Source organism: Chrysemys picta, chromosome 6, assembly GCF_011386835.1.
Source record: "Chrysemys picta bellii isolate R12L10 chromosome 6, ASM1138683v2, whole genome shotgun sequence".
Taxonomy (NCBI): domain Eukaryota; kingdom Metazoa; phylum Chordata; order Testudines; family Emydidae; genus Chrysemys; species Chrysemys picta.
This window is the reverse complement of record NC_088796.1, coordinates 93,312,551-93,333,319: the sequence shown is the minus strand read 5'-3', so window position 1 is coordinate 93,333,319 and position 20,769 is coordinate 93,312,551.

The window sequence follows — 20,769 nt, the reverse complement described above, 5'->3', positions numbered from 1 at the left end:
CAACTGAAAAAGGACTTTTAGAAAACAGGACTTAACTTGTACTTGGAGTTGGGACATGCCATTGGAAGAAAGCTGACTCTTGGCTAGCACTGTGTGAGAATTTCAATGTTTCTTCATAATTATCATGGAGCAAGAATCCCAGATACATCACACCATTGATAAGTGAATATAATTTCTTATCCTTCGTATAATATTGAAAATAATGATCAGATCCTCAGACTGACTACATGAACTACTAGGGGCCTGCTCATTCCCCTCTCACTTACATCAGTGTAAATCAGGCATAACTCCTTCAATGTCAATGGTATTAAACTAGTGTATAAACACTGTGAGGGGAGAATCAGGCCCGTGGTGGTGATCAGCCGTATCATTATTCTCTCCTGCACTCTCACTATATTTGTTGTCTGGGGGTACTGATACAACCCAAATCTCTGTATTTCTTTTTTGGTAACTGCCAATGAAAATGAGAGTTACAGCCAGTGGTTAGAGTGGTCTGAAAAAAGTGTGTATGTGGGGGGGGGAAAGGGAGGATGGTGTGGGGGCTCTATCATAATCTAGAGGCAGCAGCTTTGGTAAGACAGTGCACATGCATCCCTCGGTGACCTGGCTTGATTTTTAATCAATTATTTTTGGCTGGGTCTTCAACCCCTTACAACCGCTGCACTTTAAGCCCTGGTCAGAGCACTGGCAAGAAGCAAGCATTGTATAAGCATGCACTGTGCATATTTCTCCACACTGCTCTGCAAATGCAGCTCAGTCCTGACCTGTAACAATGCTGTTATCCCAGTCAGCTTCAGAGGGCTCAAGCTTGAATTCTTTGCACACCCAATGACATTGGTTGAAAGATGAAAGCAGGATAGAGCCCAGAGAGGGCCTGTCAGTCGTGTCACAGGTGCGGAGTCCTTGTAATGTGGACAACTGACCTCTATGGATGGAATTGCTACTACTGTATCTCATCTCACTTTTCCCCTAAGCCACATTTGAATCCAGCTTTCCGCCGTCTAAGTACTGTTGTAATGACTCTGGCCACCCACCTAAATCCGGCAACTTCAGTAATTTTTCATAGCAATATTGTGAGTCCACCTTCCTCCCAAAATGATCTATGTATAAGGTCCTGCTCTATGAAAGTCAATAGGCAAGTTTGTGCCATTGGATTCAATGAGAGCAGAACTGGGCCGCAGTCATCCGCAGAAAGAGCTCCTGAAACAGTCTTATTTTTTGTTCAGTTTGTTATGACTAGTTAACTGCTTCAGAAATTTGTCTATCTCTGACTCAGAGCCTCATATTGTCTGATTCGATCTTGGGAATTTATTTTGGATTTAGTCAACTGCAAAATGTTCAAGTTGGAGGAAATGTTTTTGCTCCACAAAACATAAGTAAAAATAACAATTAGACGTAAGCAGTTTTTGGAGATATTTACCAAAAAGCCCCAGAAACACCATATGAATGAGCAAACCCATATAAATCCAAGGAAAGATGTTTTTCACTTCTCAGGGTATCCACTTTGCTTTTAAGTCCAGTGACCAGTGGGTACTATTTGGGATTTTAAACACAGTGCTTTCATTATTAAGTTTCTAACATGCATGTGGGGTAAAGGGAGAATGTTATTAAAATGTCGATCTCCTCCACATGAGACTGATCTTACAACCACCCTGCTTACTTGAGTAATTTTTATATGTGAAGTCCCATTAAAGCGGGAGGAAGGACAGTCTTGTGGTTAAGACTCTGGATTCCACAGATTTGGGTCCCAGTTCCTGCCCAGACTCTGGGCAAGTTGGTTAGTCAATATTTTCCTCGGTTCCGTATCTGTAAAAATGAGGATGGTAGTAAAACTTCCCCACCTCAGAGGGGGCGGGGTTTTGAGGAGAACATTCATTAACAATTGGTCACTGTAGCATGTGAGCCTCTCACAGCATACCTGCCAAGATAGGTAAGAGCCAATGGGACAACTCGTCTAAGTATATTTTGTTTGTGAACAAAGTTGTGGAGCTGTTCTATATCAAGCCTCTTTATCCGCTGCCTCAAACACAGTGATGTTTTTTTCCCCTTAGACCCCCAAACTTGCCCTCGTTAGAGGTCTGAAAGGGCATCTCTAGAACATTTGTTGGGTGCACGGTAAACAGGTTCAGCTCACATTTGTGCTGACATATGTGAAAAATGAGTTTGCTTCCCCCAGTACACTGTTTCAGTGATTCATTCTTTATGTGCATTTACTCAGTGGACATGAGTGGAGAAATAAGATTGATGCTAAATTTATATGTTAATTTTAATATTGAAGCTATCCAAGGAATTGATCAATTCTTCAATTTCATTTCTTATGTGGTACTGCACATTGTCATTACTGGAAAATAAAATTATTTCTGAATGCACACTACCCAAACTCCAATTCTAATGGACATATAACTCTCTGACGCATCATTCTTCTCTCTTCCTTATAATGAACTCATTCACTACAGTATTTTTAACATTCTCACAGTACACTTTGCCACTGAAAGAAAATGAAGACAATTCTTTCTACTTTAAGTGATGATGATTTGTTAATTTATTCCATGCAACATTTTGTTACATTGTGCCCATGTGAGGTCCATGACTCATCATCTCTCTGAGGGATTATGAGGTATAAAATTTAACAGTAATCTTGGGTTAAGAGTCACTGCCGGTGCTATTAGAAATTGTCAGTCATTTTTAAAATAGCTATGGTGCCTGGGAGGGATAGTCACAGCTTCACGAGCTTATGGTCTGACCCTGAGAGGCTTATGGCTTGATCCTGACTCCAATGGGAGTTGTGAGTGCTCGGCCCTTCCCAGGATCAAGCCCTTAGAACACTGGCATTTTTCAGACTGCCAGCCAAATGAATGTTTAGGAGAATGTGTACTCTATGGAGAGCATTCTCTGATCTCCAAGAAGATCTGTCACTGGTCAGCTGGCTAGACTGAACCTACAGCAGAAATCTGTCTACAGCTCCTGACAGGTGCTAGCATCTGCAACTCTCCTTTGAAGTTAAAGGGAGTAGTAAATACTCAGCACCTTTCAAGATTTGGTTCATTACCTTTTCTTTCTATATTGGAAGGGCAGTAGATGTCTAGAGGACTGAGTGAGGGGCTGGATGTCATGGAGTCTTGAATATTAATCCTTCCTCTGCCAACTGACTTGATCTGTGGCCTCTGGTAAATCACTTAACCTCTCTGTGACTCAGTGTCTCTCTTCCCCTATGTCATAGGGGTGTTGTTAGGATTAAGTATTTAATGTCTGTAGAGTGCTTTCAAAATGTAAACTGCTGAGTAAATGCCAAATGCTGCTAGATTGCCCATGAGCTTTCATAATAAAGACTGGGAAGTTTTATTTTCCCAGTGGCTAAATGGTCTCTGTATGCCATGGGAGTCTTCTTCAGAGGAACTTTGACTGGTATTGCCAACCTCAAGCCTTCAAAAAATCTTGAGTTAGACCCCTCCAAATTCATGAGATTGATCAGATTTTTTTAAAAATAATACATTTGGGGTGATGGCTATTTACTTTCCATTTTGAAGGCCTTCAAGGTTCACGTTTTCAAGTTTTCTCTGCAACCATGAGGACTAAAAACTATCTTTTTAAAAATGAAATCTCTGACTCACATAATAACATGACTCCAGGATCTTAGACTTTATCACAATTCTCACAATATTTGGTGTTTTCCTTAAAGTCACAGTACTCAGAATAAAATTGTTAGAATTGGCCGAACTATTAGACTCCTTTGCTCCTCTTCTCTCTGAGATGTCTAAATGAACAAATAACAATAAAATGAGGAAAAGCCACCAAGCAGAGGAAGGAAAAGTGTAGCAAGCTCCCTTCCTTCCCCCAAGCCTATAAAAGCCCCTCTGTGCTTTCTCCATGATGTAGAGTCTCCTCAGTGTTTGAAGGAGCAGAACTGGAGAGAAGCCCTTCAACCCAGGATGCTCTTTCTCTGAAACAAGTGGATGTACACGCAGACGTTAATGCTTCTGCTCGGAAGGGGAATTTTCACTCCATGGCAACATCCATCCCTGGGAGGGGAAGAGAGGGGCAAGGGAAGATTATGCTAGGGCAAGAAGAGGAATCAATGAGTGGGAATGTGCTGACTTGGGGAAGAAGAAGCGAGGTAGCATCATGGACGGTCTAGCATGCTGTGCAGGTGGTGCTTCCTTTCAGAGATCCCCGTCTCCTTTGCAAACTGCTGTAACTCCTTCATGCTGAAGTGAATGTTAGTGAGGTGAACCTTGGCCCTTCCCATTTTGCTGCCCCATGTTACCTTATGATATGACCACTAGGCTAGGGCTGATTGAGTTAATATATGGATAACTGACGCTTTCAGAGGATATGAGCCAAGGCCTATTGAAGTCAGTGGAAAGATTCCCATTGACTGCAGCTGACTTTTGATTAGCCCCGCAGAGAATGCTCTGCCAGTAACAAAAAAGTAAGTCCCCAACACTAACCTTATATTTACATTTACATGGTATATTTAGCCTAGACCTGCTTACCATTTACACTTCTTTTGCAAAGGGGGTAAGTATTGCTTCTTTTTGGTACACCCAAGGAGCCCATGTTCAGTCAATACGTCCAACAGGAGAAGCTTTGGTGATGGGCTAGGAACACCTCCCTTCTGCCTACCCTCAAATAACAGAGTGAGACTATATTTCTTTATTCTGGGCAAGAGAAGTGAATGAATTCCAGCCACTTCATAAAATTGACATAGAACACCGCTATTGAATGTAAAAATGCATCTATTATAAATAGCTTGAAATACAAAGAGACACAATTCCACATCTCTTGTGAGATCTAGAAGCATTGTTCATGTTTTAGGGTTACACCAATACCGATAATTGAACAAGAGGTGCGGTAACGGAATTGCATTGCTTTGGGAGGGAGTGTTACAGTGGCTAGGGCACTAGGTGCTAACCCTAGTTCTGCCACTTAACCAAGTCACTTGGCCCAATTGCCAGTAGTGGGATTTTCTAAAGCGCTTAGCATTGACCTAACTGAAGTAAATAGTAAAATTCCTATTGACTCCAATAAGAGCAGAGTCAGCCTACTCTGAGCACTTGTGAAAATCCCACCCTTAATCGCTCTGTGCCTCGGTTTAATCCCTCTGTCAAATAATTACGTTATCTACGTCATGTGTGTGTGTGTGTACATGCGTGTAGCTTGAGTAATGCTCGTAAAGCACTTTGAATTTCTGTCTTGGAAGTATTACTCTATATAAAAGCAAAGAGTATTAGATATGGTACTACACTAGCACAAAATCATCTTTATTACAAAAAACAACAACCTGGACTCTTTAACCTCCTCACTGGAATTTGGCCAAAAAAATTCAAATAAAAACAGACTTTACCTTTACATTTTAGCAACAATCTTAAAACTCTGTAGACTGTGTACTGAAAAATTCATTCTAGATCCTAGGTCAACTTCTGCTCTCAATATGTCTGTGTAACCTCTTTGCATTCCAAAGAGGTGCATGGATTTAAACAAAATAATTTGGCCCTGTATATGTAATTCCTTGTAGATTTCTTGCCTGATTATTCATTATTAACTAAGGTGGATTTAGGATGATCAGTATAAAATGGGAACATTATCTCTTCCCCTTGGGGAAAAAATACTGGTTTGAATTTTTGTCCAATGACAACAAACATTTTGAAACATGGATGCTAATCTTTCAAAGCGTTCCAGAAGGGCTGGTTGTCCACTGCCTTGCACTGTATGCTGTCATTCACACCTGTACAAAGAGAGTATAAGGCATTACCACCAGTGTGAGTGAGTGGAGAATTGTGTGGTGATATCATCTTAAATAACTTTCTCACAGTGGTTAAAAAAAAGTGCAAGGCAGTGGGGAGTCAGGCCAAAAATGCATTCTGGGAAGCTATGTCTCCTGGGGCCCAATCCTGCATCACTGAAGTCAATGGGCATTTTGTCATTGACTGGAGTGAGAGCAAGTAGAACCTCTGTGCCAGACAGAAGGTGAGGTCTTCTGATTCCAGAACACGTACAAGTCTCAATGAACTGGTTTGCTGACTCTTGCTATATGAGCATTTACTAGATATGTTTTATGAATCAGGAAGCTGTGATAGCACTTCCCAAGATGACTGGTATAGTTTTAACATCAGAAAACTCTACAAACATCCTACTGTTGAATTATTGTAGAGTTCCATAGTTTCTGATTTGGCTGTTGCTACCGGCTGCTGTTCTGCTGCTCTGGCAAGAGGCAATATAACTGTGGCCTCGGAGGGTGGGGCAACAGGCAATACGATCCCTAAAATCTCGCTATTATTTATTGTGGTTTGATTCTTAACCCAATGTACAGAACTGCTCTTCCAGTTTGCTAAACCCATTTTTAGGACAGGGAACACATTACTATGACTAGTTACTGTGACCTGGTTTTAATTCAATTGTAACTGATTAAATTTTGCCCCTGCAGGGAACTTTAATTACTTTTTGTTACAATGGCAAACAAAAATCACTGATGCTGAAGAACTGCTTAGTGACCCAAATACTAGCTCTTCAGCCTGTGTGTTTTTGGCAAAATACAATCTCAGCTGGCAATAAATATCCCCTATATATAGTTTGAGAGCGCCCCTGGAAATGAGAGAGATATTTTCCTTCCAAATGTCTGGAATTGCAACTGTCTTTAAACATGTGTTTGAGCCAGCCTTAGCCTAGAAAGAAATTGCCACAAACGACTGTAGCATGTTTTTTTCAAACATATATCTAAAATAATATTCAGTTTGTCAGATTAAATTGACTTGACATGGACATCAAAGGCACATCTGTCTTTGGGTAAAGTGGGTTTGGCTGGAAAGCCTTTGACAAATACTATATGGACTTGCAAATGCCGAAGAGTTATTTCATTCCATAATGTAACTAGACAGAAAACTTCAAGACTCTTAATTTTCTGCTTCTTCAGTCTTGTTCCTTTAGACAATGGCTCCATCTAGTGTCTGTGTAATCACAGCATTGAACTGTTCTGCTATTCCATGACTTGGAAGCTGCAGTCATAGTGACTCAATGATATGGTGCTAATCTGCTTTGTCTTTTACCCATGAAAAATATTTGGACATTATTTCAGGGGTTTGCTTCACCTGTCCATCTCAATGAATCCTTTACACTAAATAAATGCCATTTATTTTTTAGACAATGGGCCAAATTCATCCTGCTGTAATTTCATTTGTTTCACTGGAGCAATACCAGGGATGGATGTGGCCCCAGGTTTTATCAGATCCTACAGAGGAAAAAGCAGGGAGGGGGGAAATGTGGGAGGAAATTTGTTTCAGAGCCTTTTGCTGCTCTCATTGTGTTTCACACTGGAAACAGTAGTCTCTTGGCTGTCCTCTTATGAGCATGCATTACTCCCAAATGCTGTGTTGGGACTAGCCTTTCTTGTGGCATAAACGGAAACACTATCTTCCAGGGTGGCATCAGCAGCCACATTTCCCCTGCATACTCTGGTGTTCCAGGAGCCGAGCTATTGAGTGTAAAATGCTTCCACAGGCATCAGTGAGAGATGAATGCTGATTTGGCAGTGTTTTATGTCCACTTCACACCCCTTTTGAACTTCTACCTTGCTGTGATAATGACAAGACATGGACCTCTTTGAAGTTCCTGGCTCAACACAGCTACCTAGCCAGGGCCGGCGCAACCCATTAGGCAACCTAGGTGGTCGCCTAGGGCACTACAATTTGGGGGGCGGCGACTGCGGTGATATTTTGGTGGCGGGCGGCATTTCTTGGCGGGACCTTCCGCCGCCTAGGGCGGCAGAAAAGCTGGCGGCACTCCTGTACCTAGCTGGGCCGATATGAAGGCCTAGGCTTTTGTGAGGTTGTTGGTTCAGCATCTCTAGCTTGCTGGACTGATGTCAGCTTCTGAGAACTCATTAGCTCTGTGCCAATATCTTGTCAGTCTGATGTCAAGGGGCAAGCTTCTGTATGGTCATTGGATCAGCAGCTTTAGCATAGTAGGAATATGTCAAGGTACAGGCCTGCCTCGGTGCGGTCACTGCATCAGCATTTTTATACTTCTGGGCTTCACTCCTCACAGAGAGGGAAAACAAATGGGCCATGCACCATTTTCTGAAGCTCAATAAACTAAGAACGCAGTACGATCTTCTGCAGATCCAAAAGCAGTGGTGCTATAAGCTCCCAGAAGCTATATCTTATAACAACAAGCTGCCAAATTCTGCACCAGCTTCAATTTCTGGATAGATTTAAGAAGTAACCAGATGTAAAATGCATTCCAGCGCCTAAGCTGGAGGTGATACAGGCACAGAGATGATAGTTGCAAGGTCTGCAGCCAAAGACATAGCCTCCTGGCCATACATAGATGAAAAAATCTGATCTGGCCAAAGATGGGAATCCAGTAGGGCACCTAGAATGTGTCCCCACAAATGGTAGGCGAACACCATCTATTAGAGGGGGGATGTTATCTTTGTCAACTCATCTGGTTGTTTTCCTCAGCCAACCGACATCACCTTCATCGTCTCCAGATTAAATCTGATCCAGTTAACTTCTCATCCATACCCTCATCTCATCCAAACACTGGGCCAAGCAATCAACTGCTTTGTCTGGATCAGGTGATATGGAGATATAGGGCTTGGTGTCATCAGCATACCAAGGGCATTGAAACCAGTGTCTTTACTAACCCTCCCAGTGACTCCAAATATACATTGAGCAGGAGAGGTGACATGGTGCATGAACCTTGAATGTGGAGTCACCCAAGAACTGTCCTATCTTCTTCTGCCATAGCCCACAGATAAGTGAACAACACCTCCTGACTGAAGGCAACGGACAAATCTAATATTAGCATGAACACACACAATCTTCATCTATGGCCAGGAGATCAGCTACAAAATGCAACCAGTGCAGTCGCAGTGCCATACCCTGGTCAGTACCCAGATTATCAAGGATCCAAAAGATATGGGGACATCTGATACTCTTAAGTACTTTGCCCTCATCTTTTCAGTAACCTTTGCCAGAAGTAAGTGAGTTACCAGGCAATAATTGATCAGATTTTCAGTGTCAAATGAGCAGAGACTGTACTGATGCTTCCGTAGGAGAAACTAATAGTCTGCCCATCCCTAAGGAGTCTTTGACATTCTCTACCAACAACCTGTACACTTTCAATAAGCAGGAAGGACCTAGGTCCTGACCACAAGCTCAAGGACCAATTGCTTCCAGTATTTCTTGAGTTTAGCCTGAGTGCCACTGCTAAAACTCGAGCAGAGAAGACCTAGCTTTTGCCTCTCTCCCACCCTCTCCACAGTCTTGTCTGGCCTTCCTTTATGGTCACAGACAGAGCAGATTAATTCCTAGAGATTTTGTCCGCAAAGCAAGAAGAAATTTCCTCACAATGAAACATATTTATATTAGCAAATGAGTGGCAACAACTCCGATTGAACAGGCTTCTCCACCACCCAAAGGAAATCTACTGATTGAGACTTTGCAGCTGCAGTGGTACTGGCAAAGAAACTTCACTATGCCTCTTGCACAGCCACAACATAGAACTTTAAACCCTCTGTGCTGTAATCAATCAGCCCCATTCTACCACTGGCACTCCAGCTGCCTTTCCTCCTGCTTCAGCTGTCACAAGTCATCCACAAACCAAGGAGACTTGCGAGGTCGAAACCCGGGAGAAGACTGTCTAGGGGGGCCACTTCATTGATGGTTGAAGTTAACAGGATGTTGTAATAGTCCACCAAACTATTAAAGGAGTGGTCACTTAGCAGAACAATATTTTCCCTTGGAGCCCTCTAGAATCACTCAGGTTCCATTAGTTTTAGATATAACCATCATTCTGAACTCCCACTGGAGTAAACAGGAGAAGTGAGTGCTCAACACCTCTGAAGATCAGGCTACTTTTACTGAGTTGCCAAAGTGTGGATTTAAGTGACTAACGTTAGGCACCCACATTTGAAAATGTCGGCATAAGTTACTTGCCTATATTCAAGGTTATATGAAGTCTTTGCAATTGTTTGTAAAATTCTGACATAAACACTGTGATTTTTCTCATGTACAGTTGTTTTTGTGAGAGCCTCCAGTGAATAGATCACTTAATAGACTGAATCCTTTCTTTCTACATTTGAAATTAAAGTGGCTTCCTTCAGAATTTACTCTTTACCACAATTCCTTATTCCAGCTAAAGTTTATTCACAGCTTTCTTTAGACAGCAAAGGCAATAGAGATAATAAATAAAGCCCTCTGGTGCCAGGCAAAAACAGATGCAGTTTGATAGGAAAGTATACTGCTGTCTTGAAGGACCTCCTTGAATATGAGACATAAATCTGAGAAGGCTCTTTTGAAATGCCATAACCTTTCCTTCCTTATGGGAAACTTCTGTTCAAAGAGAGTGTAACTAAAGTTACAGCTCATCTGGACCTTGTTACCCCTAACAATGAATAGTAGAATGATATAGGAGGGCGGAAGCTGCAGAAACCAGCCATTTGGAGTGAGTATACCATTCAGTATCTTCATTATATAATATTCCCCCTTGAAAATAACCTTCCAAGTGCACAAATGTAGTTTTTGCTCTCTTTTATTCAGTGTCTGGAAAACATTAGTTATTGATGACAATCAATACAGAATTCTCCAGTAGCCAGGTAGAGTTTAAAGGCCTAGCAGGAGCACTTCAAAACCAACCATGAACAACAACCAAAACAACAACGAGCTGATGATATGGGTGTTGGAGGGGAGGGATAAATTACACCTTCTTTGTTTGGGCCAGGGAAGGGTGTTTCCTTGATCCATGACTATCCACTGCACTGTCTGCCTATGCTGGTGTATATTACAGTAGCGATGGGGCTAAACCAAGTCCCCAGGTTTGAGCCCTGTATCCAGATCTGAATTTCATATTATAATGAGGCAAATCAAAATCCCAGATCCAAACACTCCTGAGCTTTGGGGGGAAGGGGAAAGGGGAGAAGGGGTTCAGGAACTGGATCTGAATCAGAACGTGCCCAAATTTCAGATTGTTTGTTTGGCTTTGCATTATTATAGAGATAGGTTCAAGCTGAGAACATGGTCTGATATGGTGTTTTGGTTCTAGGCCATCTTTGTTATAAAATGACACTTTCTGCACTTCTGGGAATGATATCACACAGTTCCCATTTTCTAAAGTAGAGACAGCAGTGGGCCAGATCCTCAGCTGATGTAAATGGTCATAGCTCCAATTTATGTCAGTTGCCGGTCTGGCCCACTGTGGTTTAGTCAATAAAGAGGACTAGAAATCGAGACTCCTGGATTCTATTCCTGACTCTGTCACCAATGCACTGAGCCAGATCCTCTGCTGGTATACATTGGCGTAGCTTCATCTGTTTCAGGGGAACTTGCGCTGATTTGCCCCCAGGATGAGGCTTTGACCCACTGTTTGAGCTTGGGCAATTCATGAAGAAACCTGAGTGCCTACACTAAGGAGTCAGTTGGAGCTCTTGGTGATCGGCAGCTCTGAAAATCAGGCCACTTATTTTAGACGTCTAAACATGGATTGGGTGGCCTTTCAGCACCCAAATTTCAAAGTGATGGCCATAACCTCTTTGCACCTTAGTGTACCCATATGTGGAATGGTTAGAATAAGAGCTTTATTATCATAGCACGCTGTGAAGGTTAATCAACTGTTTGTAGAACATTTGACATCATTGGCTGGAAGATGCTATTTAAAAGCCAGATTGTGACTGGCCCTTATACAGGTCTGCATGAGTCTGAGGACACAAGGGCACCCAGGAGCACTGTGTGAGGAGCAGGCACTTTCTTTTGTTTCTTTACTAGTTCCTGCCCCTTTCCCATGCTCTATGCCTGCCATGGACTTGATCCAGTCCAGCCCTATTGCTGAGTGTCTTATTCCAGGCTCAGCAACTCACATTAATGAATAAAATTCATTGTTGGTTATCTGGTCCTTCCAGGTATGTTATCAAAAAATCCCCAAATGATTTGTGAATGACAAACTCATTTTTACATTTTGTCTCCTCTGTCAATTTGACAACTCCCAACATAGCTCTCTCTCATTATAGAAAATAAAATTAGCTTTTGATTGAGCAAATTAAGTTAAACATAGCCGAGCCACAGCCACACACAGACAAACAACTGAACATTCATGCCCTTTCCGTGTTCTTTAGAATAATGGCAGTGACAGACAGCTACTGAGGAAATTACTGAAGTTGTCAAACTCCATCTAGTGGAAGAAAAGCAGAAGAGAAAGAATGTGTGGTAACGTTCTCGTGCTCTCACTTACACACACACATACACACACCATTTCTCAGTAAATTTAGAGAGTTAGAAAAGATCTTTTATTTTCTGTATTTGTTTAAAATTGGAAAGAGGACCAATAAGATAAAGAAAAGAGAGTGCATGCATCTATAGATTGAATTCCTTGCTCAGAATTTCAATATAATGGGATTTAAGGTAACAAAACCACATCAGAGTCATAAAAATCTTCTAGCACTGGACTGCACTAATTTGAGAACTGAAATTATGTAGACTGCCTAGAAATTAGATTCTCTCAGATTACAGAGATTTTCACATCGATGCATGTGACAGGGTTTACTGGCCCCGCACTGAAGAGGAAAGGGTTAGGGCAACACTCTTAGCTGCAGAAGCCCTGCACCCTCAACCCTGCTGGGCATGCTCCAACTGCTGCTGCAGTATAAAAGGGAGTTGTACAGCTCAGTTGGGGCTGACCGCTGAGGAGGGAAGATGCACCTCGCCGGCTCCAGCTGAGGAGCAGCCAGGTGCCTGGACTAAGGGAGCAGGAGAAGTTGTGGTCCAGGCAGGCACCCAGGCACCCACGGAAGCCCCAGGAAGATAACAGGTATCCCTGAGGCCCTGAAGACACCCAGACTCAGCTACAGGAGTTAAGGTAGGAAGCAGCCCAGGGAGGAACCAGCCAGCGTCCCTGCAGTAGTTGGTGTGTTGAGGGCGGATAACCCGCCGACTACGTGGCAAACCCCATTGCCACTACCCTGGCCCTGGGTCCCCGTACCGGGCCATTCCCCCCCTTTCTTGGGAGGTGCCCCCCCCATCTTCTACTGACTCTGGCCATTGGGCTGCGCTTCCCCGCAGACAAGGGAAGCCCTACTGACTCTGGCCATTGGGACGCAAGACCCTGAGGCAGGGCACAAGCCTAGTGGTGGTGCCACGGGGCTATCACGCCTTTGCCCTGCCCCAGGGTGATGGGGGTACTGGCCCCACAACAATGCAATTCAACATATTAATGAGCCAAAGTATGCCTTACAAGGAAAGTGCTATATAAATGTGTACAGCACATATCTAGTGGTAGATCTCAGAGTGTTTTTTAAACATGAGCAAACATTACTTACCCCCATTTTACAGATGGAGCAGCTGAGACAGAGAGAGTACGTGATATGCCCCAAATCACAGAGTGAGTCAGTGGCAGAATCAAGAACATAAGACCCCAGATAGTCTGACCCTAATTCCTATGCTCAGTCCACTATATATAGCTGCTCCAAGTGAAATCAGGCATGCAGTCCATGAAGCATAATGCTTACAGGGGCTAGAGGTGTTGTGAAAACCTTGTGTCACCACCTATGCTTTGGAGCCATGTTGTTCCTGGCTGGCTAAGGCCAGTGGGGGAGAACTAGATCTGCTCTTAGTGAAGATTATTCCTTTAGGGAGGACAGATTGCTGGCTTCTATTGTGAGAGCCATTGTATGATCCTCACTGCAAAGAACATCAGTTGATGCTGACAAGTGCACCAGCTATCTTTAGTAATTAATGTTCATATTTGTGGTTGAGACTATTGATAAGGTTGTGGCAAAGGAACTTGCCAAGTATTTGACAATCTCACATCTCCATGAGTAATCATAGGCCTGGGTACTGCACAGACACTACATAGATGGCATTGCTAGATGAGTTCCTCCCGGTGAAGGATAAAGATCAGGTGTCCATGATGATATTGCTACAGTAAGTCTATCAGCTGCCTTTAATACCATTGATGAGGAGTAGTTGTCATCCTTGCCTTTGAACCCTCGCTGGAGTAGACAATGCTGTCCTTCAGTATTTTCATTCTTATCTCTCAGAGAGACTCGGAGGGTAGTTTTGGACAATTGCTCATCTACCCTAATGGTTCCCTGTTGGGCTGCATCTTGTCTCCCTTTCTTGTTCAACTTGTACATGGAGCCATTGGGATAGTTATTGAGAAGCATGGGGTACACTGATTTCAGTGGGCTAATGACACCCGGCTCTATTTCTCTCTCTCATCCAATCCAGACTGCGGTGTCAAAATTCCTTACGGCTATTTAGCAGAGACTGGGACATGGCTGAGAGGTAGATGGCTGAAGCTTCATCCACAGAAGACTGTGGTGATGTTAGTAGGCTGGGTAGTTCAGCTGGAAGAGATGGGGATGACTATATCTGCTCCTTTAAATGAGGGTTTGTAGCCACCGTTTGATCCTGGAGTGAGAATCTAGTGGTATTGTTGCATTTTTACAGCTGCTACTGGGTTATTTTAACAGCTGTAATGAGGACAACCTTTTGTCATTTACATCTGGCCTGGAGACTGCAACCATTTTTTTTCAGATGAGGAGCTTGCAACCAGGATCTGTGTCTTTGTTACCTCAAGACTAGATTACAGCAGTGTACTCTGCCTGGGGCTAAAGCTCAGATATGTCTGAAGAATGAAGCTGGTGCAGAATACATCAGCCTGCTTGGTGAGTGAAGTTTCTCATTGGGAGCACATGACGTAACTGATCTGTGAGTTGCATTGACTGCCTACTGTTTCTGGGTGGAGTTTAAGGCCTTCTAAATGGCTTGGGACCTGCCTATTTGAGAGGCTACCTCTCGTGCCGTGCCCAACTGCTGCAATACACTGTGCTTGCAGAGCAAACTTTAGTGATGGCCGCTCCGCTTTGGAATTCATCCTCTCCCTTGGTTCAAACTTCAGGACATGAGCTGCAAGACTCACTTTCTATCTAGGCTTTGAGGACAGAGGGGAACATTAATGACTGAGATTTGTGGCCACGGAGAGGTATTATTGATTTGATATCTCTGGTGGGTCATTTTCTGGTTTGGGGGCCACTGCTATTTTATTATGTTACTCTGTTTTTCAATACTGCGTCAAAGGTGTCTAGGGCATTATTGTTATAAAGCTAAATAAACAGAGCAGCCTCGCCCAAGATGGAGGATTAGGAGTGTGCCCTACCCCTGATGATCACTGGGTGCCTGTGGTGGTATATCTATAGCTGAATTTCTAGAGATGCTAATTAACATGATTGTAAATTCTAGTGAACACAGGGCACAACCATTTGTTGCTAGTTGTATTTAGGTTTTATCTAGTCCGGTCAGCACTAGAATTTACAATTATGTTCAACACATATGTTAAAATATGACCAAAAATGTAAACATTGACATAACCAATGGGTGCCATAGGTTGTGGCATCTGCAAGGGATTCAGAAGTAAACCAGTAGCTGCTGGGAAAATCAACACCATTAAAACCAGAGCATCGCAATTAAGGGGTAGGTTGGCAGTCTGGAGTGTTTTTTTTCCTACAACTGCTTGCAGTTGGTGAAACTGAGGCGTAAAGAAGATCCCTGGAACCCAGTCATATATGGTACCCAAACTGGAGCCATCTTAACAGCATGAGGTGATAAGGCCTGCTGCTATGGGATGAGTTCTTCTAGCTTTAACTGAAGGAACTGGTATTATACAAGATTCGCCTCCACACCCTTTCCAAAATGGCCGTCAATTTTTCGATGATCCTTCTAGTTGCAGTCCTCTCCAATTTGAAAAATACATGCAGTACCAATTATTACCATGGCTCTGCTGTTTCACATTGTACATGTGGGCTCTAATTCTAGATGCTGGAAGAACAAAAAGCAGTCTGTTTTAAAACCTGACATTGGGAATGTTTGGTAGACTTATATACAAACTTTGGCAGAAATCATAGAAATGTAGGGCTGGAAGGGACCTCAAGAGATCTTCTAGTCCATCCCCCTGTCCCGAGGAAGGATTAACTATATCTAGACCATCCGTGACAGGTGTTTGTCTATCCTGTTCTTAAAAAACTCCAGTGACAGGGATTCCACGACCTCCCTGGATACCTATTCCAGCACTTAACTATTCTTATAGTTAGAAAGTGCTTTTAATATCCAACCTGTATTTCCCTTGCTGCAAACTAAGCTGATTACTTCTTGTCCTAATCTCATAGAACACGGAGAATAATTGGTCATCATCCGCTTTATAATGGACATATATATTTGAAGACTTCTTTTACATATTTGAAGACTTCCCATGTCTCCCCCTCAGACTTCTCTTCTCTAGACTAAACATGCCCAATTCTTTCTTTTTACTATCAAAAAGCACAGGGAACATTTAGAAAACCATGAGGATATTTATTAATACAGGGTTGCATTACTGTAAAGGGAATTTAATATGTAACATTTGCTAGTGCTTATAAAATGAGGACTCAACAGAGAGGGCAGTAATACCTTGGATATAGCCTCAAGTGAATTTCCTTATGAGCTTCTCGGCTGAATGTGGGGTTTTCTGATATTCCCATTAACAATAAAGTTACTTGGAACCCATCCTCTCTTTCACAATCAGTAGTGATATTGCACTAACTCTAAACCCTGAACACTGCAGTTTATTTTAACAAAAAACACTCCTCTATATATGTTATAGTCGACATTACTGAGGTGAATATTGTTGGGGGGATCTTATGTGGGGAGCCAGTGAATGTTAGTTTACCACATAACGTTTTTCTTAGTTTTCCTTCATGTGGCACAAAGTATTTATTTTCACACAAAATAAATCGCTCTAATTGTAAGTAAAATATCTTACTTATAAAAGGTGCCTGTTCTAGAACTGTCTTTCCTGTGCCCTGATTTCTGACCATCTGACACCTTGTAATAAAGTTACTGGTTTGTAATGTTCAATATATTTTAAAGGGACAATGTTGTGTTTATGACAGGGTAGTTTGCACTGGTAAAAGTTACTGATTCTTCACCATGGATAACTGAATGTAAAACATAGGAAAATGTAATAAACAGATGTTCTTTCTATCACAGGAACTTGCAGTTCATATAGTATATATCTCAGAATTGCCCTTTCTTCATAACATCAAGGCATTTATTAGAGATGTGTCAAACCGGAAAAGGCAGGTTCAGTCTCTTTACATCTGTCTGTTACCATTACACAAGAGAAGCAGGTAGTGGATATATAGAGTACAATATCTTGCTGGAGACTATGATTCTTGTTTGTGTAGGGCTTAGAGGCACCAATCAAGTATCAGGATTGCATTGTGCTAGTTACTGTACAAATGAGTAAATCAAAAGACTGTCCTTGAAAGTAATGGAAACTCAAACACTTGGTGTCACTGTTGCTTCACAAAAATAGATCTGAAGGGTACTTTATCTGACTGTGGAAAAAGGGTTATTCCCCAGGGTGGAAACTTAGAAGTAGACATTTTGGGTAGTCATTGTACCTCTAATTTTGATCATTTTCGACTGAAATGTCAGTAGGGACTGTGATGTGATCTGTAGCATTAAAGTGCCTAGCCACATGCTGATTCAACTTATTTATAACAATAAGAGATTTGTCATTCATGAAATGCATATGTGAGCACATCTGGTGTGTCCTGTGTGTGTTATTTATGACAGTCCAGATGTTGACATGGTACGACAGCTGAGAGAGGTAGATGTGCAATGATGACATGTTGTATATTGTAGGTTCTGTCAGTGGATATGACTTTAAAAGGGGCTTGTTTTTTTTAATGACCACCGATAGCCTGTCTCTTTGAATCATGGAGGTTAGAGTCAATTTTGCTAACAATCTGGTTTCATTCTTTAACATCTGAAGGCCTCACCCAGCTGGCACAAAAGAAACAAAAAGAAAGAAAGAAAATTCAAAGTAAGGCTGACACTCTCTAGAAAGTGTGGCTGTTGTCTGAATGTCACATGTTGAGACTTCTTTGTCCCCAACAACCTGCTCATCTGAGCCTTACTCAGATCAAAGGAAAAAGCAAGAATTTTCTAACTGCCAACCCTGTAAGCACAGTTTGGGGTGTAAAAATCAATATGACATTTCTGCTTCATTCAGCATCACCAGCAATGTAGATTCTGCTTGACTTGATTGATGCATTGAGTAGAATAGAATACAGCTTCTTCTCCTGCAGCTATGTTGGCTCTGCCAAGCTGACAGCAGTAAAATGGTTTTCTCTGCAAATGATGCTGATATGACTCAGAAGACACACGTGGCCAAATTCTGCCCACAATTACACCTGTTTAACCAAAATTGCTTCAATCAGATGATACAAGTGTAATTTAGGATAAAATTTGGCCCACAGAGTGCAAAGAATGTGGTAACAATCTGGAGTTGTTTTGACAGGTATTTTCATATCATAACCAGTAATTTTAAGTCATATTTCTAAATTTTGTAACATGCTGTAGCAGAAGCTGAACTCAAGTTAATGTAGTTGTGTCATTTTATAGAGGAGCCAGGTATTATTATTAATAATAATTATGTATTTATTTTATTTTACCAGTGATGAATTTGTCCACATGAATTCAAACATATATCTAGGTGCCATAGGCTGATTTGAAAGCAAACAAAAGAATCAACAGCCAGGTGATAATATAGCCAATTCATGGCTCTTGCAGGCCTGCTCTGTTAGTTGTTTAACAACTTTACCTTGGACTTGAACAATGCTAATACATGCAGGCAGGACACATGCAGGCAGTATCCTGTGAATGCACAAAATCAGTAGCATAGATGAAGCTTTTTGAATTATCACTAATGGCTCCAGAAGTCTCAATACATATTAAAAACTCTTCTGAAAACTAGGCCCAATGCCTATTACAGGGTTCACTTTCCTAATATGTTGGCTGTTTACTGTTTGCCCGCATACTGTAAAGATGCTTTGCAAAATTTTACTCATTCATGGTGAGTAATGTAATTTGATGGGAAAGCAGAATGCCATCCCCCCACCCTTTATCTTCATTATCATGGCAAAGGATAGATTTTGTGCTTGGGCTGGCATCTTTTCATGCTAGTTTTTCAAGTCTGCCATAAAGACTCCAGTAGTCACTAGCACCAGTAAAAGGATAGTCATTAAAGACAGGGGGAGTACTGTATAAGGAGTGGAAGGGAAAGAAAGGGGGTTTGGGCAAGGGGAAGGGAAAAGAGTAGGGGAGAGAGACAGTTGTATTGGGGGTTGCGGGGCCAAGGCTTCAGGTACAGAATGAGAAGGACAGGTAAACTGAAGAAGGGAAAGGGAGCTGGGATTGCCTGGCAGAGGTCTGATGTTTTGAGGAAGGGTCTCAATGGCATGTGTATTGTCCGTTGGGACTGGGGGAAGGGTGGCGTCAGTCAATACAGTTAGTGGGATAAGTGGAAGAGAGGAAGGGAAGAAAGACAAATAACCTGAGAAGATTTTTATAAGGAGTCACATTTCTACGAGGTGGAGCTGTCCTTTTCAAGGTATTTTGAACATGGGAGAATGCCTGGGCCCATGGCCGGAGAAGGAAAAAATGTATTCAACCTCTCTTGCTACTATTTGATCTCTGTGGCTTCTCCACTTTTTTCACGGTGTTTCAGAAGTTTGGTCCCGGAATCTCATGCTTCGGCCAATGATGCTGATTGGCTGAAGTTCCCGTGCCACCCTTGGTAGCATTACCTTTCAAAATGAAGAGTTCTGGGGACAGTTCCTTGGCCTGGTGGCTGGCGTGTTAGGAATGTTCTGGGGTCGTGGGGAGAGGGTACCTGTGGGTTGTAGCAGAAAGCAAGTAATTCAGTTCTAGACCCTTCACTTCCTCCCAGACTGAGCTTCTGAGGAATTTCAGTTGGAGACATGCCCACACAAATGCTCTAGTCTGAACTCCCTGCTTCTATCCTCCTATGAGAGCGAGCACAGACGTGAACTGAGGGCCCGCTTGTCTACACTGGTGCTTCTTGGCCTAACCCCTCACGAGGGATCCACCAGTGAGTGACTTGGGATGTGAGGTTCCAGTTCTGTGCTGGGCAGAGTTGAGCATACTCCATTCAATCCTGAATCCAGTTGCTCTCTGTCTGAGTGCTGCTCGGCACCAGCGACTGGTGTGTCCTTCTCTGTAGCCTGTATCAGGAATGAATCAGAATGTTTCATTCTTGTAAGTGATACTTTTTGAGTAAACATCCCCTGGGTTCCTGTGATGTGTAACTAATGGAGTGCTAAACTCTCAGGACTGGTTTAAGACTCAGAAAGTACACGTGTTGCCAATCCATCATGTTCCTAATACTAATTAACATAGCAGGGACACAATAAAGCCCCAGAACTTGCACACATTACCCAGCTCAAGTTTCCATTTTATAACAAACTCGCTATTGACCTAACAAAAGCACATCTTGGGAAAATGAGACGTGGTCTCTTGTACCATTCAGCAAAAGGAAAAGAGATGGTGAATATCGTTTATTATTATTCGTTACTATTGTATATCATCGAATGGAATTTTCAAGTCATGTGCAGGCAGTTACAGACATCATATGAATTCCCCAATAGCATTCATGTATACCATTCCTTGCTGGGCTTGAGCCAGACCTAATGCACACACAAAACTCCCATTGACTTCACTTCCATAGGAGGTTTGTCTGTTTTAAGGGTCTGATTCTGCTCCCACTGAAGTCAGTGGGACTTTAGCTGTTGACTTCAATGGAGCAAGATTAGGTCCTAAGAATGCAAGACTGGGCCCAGTGTATTATTCATGTACTATTACTAATATCATTGCCTTTGGCTTCTCTTGAGTTCTCTTTATAATCAGTTTTAAAATATCAGGCAGGTGGACAAACAAA